We start from the raw sequence: 6,530 nt of genomic DNA on the forward strand, positions 1-6,530 counted from the left end.
CCTCCCTGCTGTCCCTCAGCACCAATCTAGGCGTCCGCGCCCAAGCGCCGCGCCCCCTAGGTAACCAATCACAAAGAGGCGCTGAGGTCACGTCCGAGAGCGACGCTCTGTCGTCCCCACCCTTAAGCGCGGGCTGCAACGTCAGCGCGCGCCTGCGCCCGTCTCCTAGAAGCTGCCGTCGGTAGGGTGGGTGCCCCACCCTGGTTTCCTGGTTACAGCGTCTCTATTCTGGACGCCAGTTCTCTCCCCGCTTGCTGCTGATTGGAGAGACCTTTTGTTTGTAATCAGCTGTGCCACGGCAGAACCGTGCCCATTCTTACCGCTCTGGGACGTTTGCCAGATGTAGCAAATAAAAATACACAAAAAGTCAAAACAAATGAAATATGAAGTTTCAATTTCAAATAAAGCACAAATGATGTTTAACACAAGCATGTACCAAATATTGGGGATTTCACTACACAATTATTCGTTTTTTATCTGACATGTAAATTTAACTAGACATCTTGTTATTTATATGGCAACTCGACACTCTGGGGGAAACATATGAGGTCTGATCTGAAGTATCAACTTCCACTCGAACTGGTTCAACTAGTTATGATGGTGCTTGACCAGGAAGCTAAAGAATCAGTGAGAGTGGTGTGATGGTCATCCATGCGTCACAGCTGGTACTTGGAGTCCCCTATCCCTGCCATACGTGGGTTTTCGAGAACAAATTCCTTTCTGAGCACCATCACCGCCACCATTACTGACACCCATTTTATTAAGCTTAGTGTAAGCCTATTCATCCCTGAAGACGTCAGCTCCTTTCTGATGCTTTCCCCAAGCCTCTAGAGAATGAAATACTCTCACTTTTTAATGTTAATAGTACTTTGGCCATGTGCTGGTATAACACTTATCAGATGATATTCAAGTTGTTTGCTGATTGCATTCTCCCTCCTCACCCTGATCCTTGATTACTTGTCTCTTGACATCTCACATGGACTTCTTTCTGAAAACTGGATATTGTACTTGCTTGTTAAATGTCTGCCTTCCCTGCCAGATAGTAAGCTGAGGCAGGATCTGTTCTTGGTAATAGATGTTCAGTAAGTTTTAGTTTAATACATGAATTTTTTTACCCAATGTCAGCACACTCCCTGACACATATTAGATGCCCAATAAAATGTATTGAAAGTATTTCATGGAGTGTACCTTATACAAATTACAGTGCAGTAACATCATTGAAAGAGCATTTTAGTTGTGGGATTTGAATCGAATTAATGAGTTGATGAGTAAGGCAACAGTAGCAATAGATACTTTGCCCTGTGTTGATATTGATGAAGCATGGGAGAATTACAATGATGAAGACTCAAGGACACTTAATTAAGCTTTATAATTTGTAGTTGGTTTCACAGATAACAGCAACACTACCAGATAGGTACAGCATTGCTTTGGTCTCCTTTTCATTTTTGTAATAGGTTTTAAGACAAAGAGGGGGGTAGAAATCCTGGAAGGTATAAATGAGGGTTAAGCCTCATTTATTGAGCCCCTGGTTTGCCCCTGCCGTAGTTCTGATCACAATCCACACTTGAAATTCCACCATGAATCTTTTTTCAAAATATAATAAATATTTCTTGTTTTTATCATCAAATGTTTACTGAGTGTCTGCTCTATAAAAGGCCTTGTGGGGAATACAAGGAATATTAAGCATAGTCCCTGTGTTTCAACAGCTTTTTATTTTTTCTAGCTTTTCCTATACATGTTATCAATAGTCAAAAGAAATCCACTTTTCTTAAAAGGTTCTTTGTGTTTCAAATATAGAATAGGCTGACCTTTATAAATAGATATTAATAGAGGCACAGTGTTGCTGAGTATCTGTGGGGAAGGGTGTTGAGGAGCCTGCAGGCTGTTCCAACAAAGTCTGAAAACATTGAACATGTATTTAAAGCTCTAGCTTCTGTGCTAGGCACTGAGCATTAAAAGGTAAATAAATCAAGATTCCGACTCCCAAGGGTTCACAGTCTCACCTGGGTACATGACTTCATTTATAGTCAGTTAAATCTTAAGTAAAGGTCTCCATTTAAGGCTATATTCTCAAAAGCCAAAGAAATTTTTAGAAGCAAGATTAAGATATAAATCTGGAGATTATTGTAATTATAGTGTCCTGCCTAAATATATGGTCTCAAGGTATGTCTTGAGAGAATTTTCTCAGGAACCACTAAAATTAGACTAAGATACTTATATGCATTATCTTATGATTGCACTTAATAAAATATGAGGGCAATTGGTACCAGTTTTAGTATTAAATGACCTGAGATGATGAAGATGTAAAATAACTGTAGATACCATCTTCCCTTGAAATTCAGTTTTTCGTAACTTCATATGTAAATTAGCTCTTTGGGATAATTTTGGAGTGGGAAGGCAACAAATATGTCTTGAGAGCCTACTATCTGTGTACAAAGCACGATGCAGAGAAAACCTGGCATGAGCTTTACTTACAAGGAACCAAGATGGAGTTAAGGCATATGTAAATGTCTATGATAAAAAGCAGGAAGTGATAAATGCCATAAAGATAAATATAAGAAAGATATTGGGAGTTCAAAGGGAAAGAGTATTTCTAGCTGCCAGCATTTAGCTAGAAGAATAAGTAGATGGAGTCGTGCAACTCTTGGGAACACGATAATTCCAAGAACAACATGAATGAGGTACAGACAGGTGCTGTCCAGCAAACACTGCTTTGTGATGACAAAGGAAAAGAGAAGGGAAAGTGGGCAGATAGAAGAAGAGTGGCGTTTTCAATGCAGGTTAGAGCAAACTGGTGGAAGATCTTACTAAGGAAAACGGGCTTGATGTTGAGGCGGACTTCCAGCCAAGATCACATTTTCATTAGTGTTTTAAGACTCCTAACTCCTGATTCTGCTTCAAATAGAACAATAAGTGATACAATATAAATGAGAAAATTTAATGTTTTAGCTGTGATTTAAATAAGAAGATAAACATTTCCATGTATCAGAAACAGAACAAATATGCAAAATGATGATCAGGAACAAAGTCACATAGGTCCTGGATTCTGTCTGTGGCGGCAGGAAGATGTGAACCAGGGTTCAGCCCCTGTAGAATAATAGACTAGCAGGGTTTCGTGTGTGGCTTGATACAGGAACCAGTTTTGTGAGAGACTGTTACAATGGTGACCTTCAACAAACCAGTATTCCATATTGGCAACCTTGTCTAATCCTGTCCCACATCGGCTCTGGGTTTGGGCATGTGACTGGAATGGCCAAAGAGACATTAGTAAATGAGATGCCACAGATGCTTAATAAGTGTTTATTTACTGGATACGTCTTGTTGGAAACTTTCCTCTTGAAAGCCAGTGGCCATGCTGTGAAGCTCAGACAAGACACTGAACAATGGCAAGTCACATGGAGAGAAGCCCTGAGGAACGAGAGGTCATCTTGGGCATTCCAGCAGTAAGTGAGCTCCCAACTTAATATAACCACTGGAACGACTTCAGCCTATACTAGGTGGAATGAAAGAACCACTTAGCTCATCCTAACTAACCCGCATAATTATGAGAAATAATAAATCATTATTGTCTCAAAACACGAAGTTTTTGGGTGATTTGTTATATAGCAATAGATAACCAAGCCTCGTTGCTTAACTATCTCCCCTGCTTGTGAAGAGACATTGAAAGAATTTTTTGCCAACAGTCTGGGGATATAACTTTGCTAACAGAACTGAGCCAAGCAACACAATTTGCAATTTTCCACTATCACTGTTAGTCTGGGGGATATAAGCACACACACACACACACACACACACACACACACACACACACGGGGAGAGGAGAGAGTGAGTGAGAGTAAGAGAGAGAGAGTGAGAGTGAGAGAGAGAGAGTGAGAGCGAGAGAGAGAGAGCTCTCAAGATTGGTTTATAATCCAAAATTCAAAAACAATGGAAAATATATAATACTAAGAAAGACAACATACAAATGTAACAATGGAAGAAGAATTCACTCTAGATGCAATTCAAATAATTTTTGAAATGACATTTTTTAAAAGAATAAGAATTTGGAAATAAAAACATGCAGAAATTAAACACCAGTGGATATAAAAGAATCAATTAGATACCTTGAACATGAAGATGTTACTAGCAGTTTAAAAACTTGTTATATTGATAAACTTTAGGCGACACACTGTTGAAACAAAGGTTAGTGTGGTGCGAAAGAGTAACTAAGGCAGTTACTTCTTTTTGATGCGGAATATAGAGATGAAATGCCAAACCACAATCAAAGCTTTGTCCTAAGAAGATTGTTCCAAGAACTGGAGAAAAGGAAGGTGGAAGAATGGCACAGCTGGAGAAGAGACCAGTTAGGCTGTTTCAGTAGTCCAGAAGCCTCCTTGCAATTTAAAGTAGGGTCTGTAGATCAACAACAGCAACTGGGAGCTAGTCAGAAATGCAGACCCTCAGGTTCTCCAGACCTGCTGAATCAGAATCTGCAATTTAACAAGATCTGGAATGTTTAGCACATACATTATAGCTTAAGAAACCAGCTCTAGCCTAAAGGCAATGAGGACCCGATGTTTTCTCGTGGTAATAAAAAAAAAAAGAGAGACAAGGAAAATCACAGGATATTGGGATTTGTTTGAGCAGTGTCCTTCTTTTTGTTTTAGCACTCTTTTTTGAAGACCATCCTCCAGTAGCCTCCTAAGGAAGAGTGCATGGGAGATGGGGGGATTTTCTAAGAACTTGGATGTCTGAAAATTTATTTTTCAGCCCTCCAATTTTATTGATAGTTTGGGTGCCAAATAGTAGGCCGGAAATTATTTTCCTTCAGAAGTTTAGCAGCATTGCTCTAGCCTGAGCTTTTGGTGTTGCTATTGAGAAGTCTAATGTCATTCTGATTCCTGGCCCTTTGTTTGAAATTATCATAATTTTTCTTTACTTTGGAAACTTATATATTATCTCTTATTCTCCTGTGTCCTGAAATGTCATCATTTTGTGCCTTGGTATAGGCATAGTTTCATCTTTTGGACTAGCGACTCAGGGAGCCTTTTCAACTGCCAACTCATGTACTTCGAAATTCTCTTGAATTTTTAAATTGTCGATTACATCTCCTATTGTGTCTCTTCTCATTTCCTGTAACTTCAGTTTTTCTGATGTTAGTCCTTCTTATCTTTTCACTTTTAATTTCTTATTTATTCTACTTCCTAGGAAATTTCTTCAACTCTGTCTTCCTTTTTTTCTATTGAATCTTTAATTTATTATAATGGTTTTAGTTTCCTACGGCTCTATTATGTCCTCTGACATTTTCTTTTTTAATAACACCTTCATTTTATTTATTAGTTGCATTGTCTCACCTTCTTCCCTCACCCCCTGGCTATTAATGATTTGAAGTGTTCTTCTGTTTCATCCAAATTGCTTTTTTCTGTGTGTTTTACTCTCTTTCATGTTAGAAATTTTCCCTGGATGTCTGGGAATTCATGGCTGCTTGCTCATATTTAAAAGAAAGGGACAAAGGAGCTGATCTGAGGTCTGAGCCCAGGAATGGGGCTTGTTGACCTGATTGGGCTGTTCCATTGATCGTCCTTCCCCCAGCTAATTTTACTTATTTTTAGGTCTTTTCTCTTAGGCTGGTAAGATTCCCCCCCAGAGAAACACTTTTCAAGTACAGATCCAACTGCCTGAATTGTGATTGCACCTAGTATGTACGCGTTCACTTAATCCTCTTGTTAGTTCAGCACCCTGCCCTCACGGATGTCAGGCATCCCCCATTCTGGATGCTCTCTCTTTTACCATAGCCAAATGACTAATAATCCATCTTTTGCCTGGGCTTGGAAGGAGCAGTCACTCCACCACAGGGAATGTGGGAGAAGATTTGGGATCAAACTGTTTCATTTTTTTTTTTTTTTTTTTTTTTTGAGACGGAGTCTCGCTCTGTCGCCCAGGCTGGAGTGTGCAGTGGCCGGATCTCAGCTCACTGCAAGCTCCGCCTCCCGGGTTCACGCTATTCTCCTGCCTCAGCCTCCCGAGTAGCTGGGACTACAGGCGCCCGCCATCTCGCCCGGCTAGTTTTTTTTGTATTTTTTAGTAAAGATGGGGTTTCACCGTGTTAGCCAGGATGGTCTCGATCTCCTGACCTCGTGATCCGCCCGTCTCGGCCTCCCAAAGTGCTGGGATTACATGCTTGAGCCACCGCGCCCGGCCCAAACTGTTTCTTATACAGATTTTTGGACTGAACCTCATTTTAGCACTCCTCTCATCCCTCCCACTTCTAGAGGTGCTTGGGACATCCACTTCTGAGCCTTCTGGGAACTCATCTTTCCCGACTGTTGGCTTAAATTATGTTTTTTTCAGGTTGGCCAAATCATTTACAACTTATCTGCGTGCTTTTCAGCTTTCAGAACATTGTTGTTTCTGTTGACTTTATCATTCACCCTGTCCTTGTGGGCTTACGCTTTAAAAAAAAAAAAAATCCCGGGCCGGGCGCATTGGCTCCCGCCTGTAATCCCAGCACTTTGGGAGGCTGAGGCGGGCGGATCACAAGGTCAGGAGAT

The sequence above is a fragment of the Colobus angolensis genome, unplaced genomic scaffold (genome assembly GCF_000951035.1).
Source record: "Colobus angolensis palliatus isolate OR3802 unplaced genomic scaffold, Cang.pa_1.0 Scaffold450, whole genome shotgun sequence".
Classification (NCBI taxonomy): Eukaryota; Metazoa; Chordata; class Mammalia; order Primates; family Cercopithecidae; genus Colobus; species Colobus angolensis.